We start from the raw sequence: 1829 nt of genomic DNA, 5'->3' as shown, positions 1-1829 counted from the left end.
CATACAGAAATGGATCAATTAGATGAGACCGCTAGTAAAGATGTAGAAAAGGCCTTAAAATTTCTGAATATTTTCACGAAAGCAGCGCAACCTCACACTGAAAAAACGTGAGCTTAACTTGATTATACTATTAACTCAGCATCGAAAAGAATGATGCGCTTTAGTTTGTAATTCCCTTTTAGCAAAATCTCTGCACACACAAGTAATGGTACCCCTAAGCTTTCACTTATAACAAATGTACATGGCTTTGTTTTAAGTGATTTAAAGTGTTTTATGTCTATTTTTCTGCTTTTAAGATGCCTGGTTTGATTGTCAAGACGTAAAACAAGGCAAGCAACTGAAATCCCCATGATTATTCCTTTATTTCTTCTTTTCTCCTCTTTTTTAGTGTTGCATCCTTATTTAATCAGAACTTATTAACTTAATTGACAAATCCTACATTATAAATAAAGTGAGACATTTAATGTCACTTGATATCAGACAAGGATCCATGATGTCACTAAATTATTTTGATTTTTTTGTTTGTTCTGTTGACAAGTTGGAGGTTGCATTGTGGCCCTAAAACCATCCCACCAGTGATTATAATAATCACAATTGTAATTTTGTGATTAGTTTGTTGGTGGGGCAATATGACTATGAAATGCACTTTCACCTTTTTTCAAGGAACAAAGGCTCTAGAGGCAACAATTTGATTTCATTGTTCCTTCACATTCATTGATTTCACTCAATTGACTCATTAAAAATAAAATATATAAAAATATGTGTATGTTCAATAAAAACTTTGGGAGCCTCTTGCTTTTTTCATTTTATGGATCAAAAGCTGGAAAGTTTGGGAACGACTGCCCTAGACATGTGCAACTCACGTTCCCTTATTAATTAAAGGAAGAAACTACAAATACCAGTTCCCATTCAACATTTCTCCAGCTGTCCTCTGGGAGGCGCTACGTGTCCATTTAATACGATCGTCAACAGAGACAAAAAGTTTCTCTCTCAGACCCATGAATACGCTTCCAAACATGATGCTACGAACACCAGCTGACCGCACTATTATCACACAGTAGGTTAAATTAATTGAGCTAATCATAAATTGCAATTAGATTAACCCATTTTCAATTTTAGAGCGACAACACAGATTAAAAATACATTTGTTGTTTATTTTTATTGTTTATGTTTACCTTGCACTTTCAGCCTAACCTATTAATTTTGATAAATGTAGATGTACCAAACTGGTAATAAGGTGAAGAACCCTTATTCAGAAAGAAAACGTGAAGGAAACGATAGGAAACGACAGGTCTTTTAGAGTGTCACAGCTAAGTACTTCCACCAGGTGTCAGTGTTGGCTCGCGTGTCTCCCTCGTCTCGGCTCTAATCCTACCTTGATCGTGACTGGACTGCTAAAGGCTGTCTGACATTTCCCAGCCAATATGTGAGCTGTTTCTAATAAAGGCCTGAGTGAAATATCAAATAAAATTGAAGCGAGAGTTTTATTTCTCTGAAGTAAAATATTTTTGATTCAAAATGGGTTAAAATAGGTGGCTAAAACAATTTAACGCGGAATAATTATAGAAAAAAAAAAAAAGAACGGGATCTTGTGCAGTACGGAAATTTAATGTGTCCCCTTCAAAATAAAAGCCGTGATTGAAGGCAGCGAGGCATTCTTTTCTAGGTTAGGAAGCGGACTTTAATTTGAAAGCCCGTGCGATGAGTAATGTCTGAGAAAGCCACTAACTTGATGCTGAGCGTATCACAGACACGCCGCTGTGTGTGTGTGTGTGTGTGTGTGTGTGTGTGTGGGGGGGGGGGGGGGGGGGGGGGGGGGGGGAGGGGGG

This window comes from Poecilia latipinna, unplaced genomic scaffold, assembly GCF_001443285.1.
Source record: "Poecilia latipinna isolate Pla-1442-1.1 unplaced genomic scaffold, P_latipinna-1.0 Scaffold2020, whole genome shotgun sequence".
Taxonomy (NCBI): Eukaryota; Metazoa; Chordata; class Actinopteri; order Cyprinodontiformes; family Poeciliidae; genus Poecilia; species Poecilia latipinna.
This window is presented reverse-complemented; position numbering follows the sequence as displayed.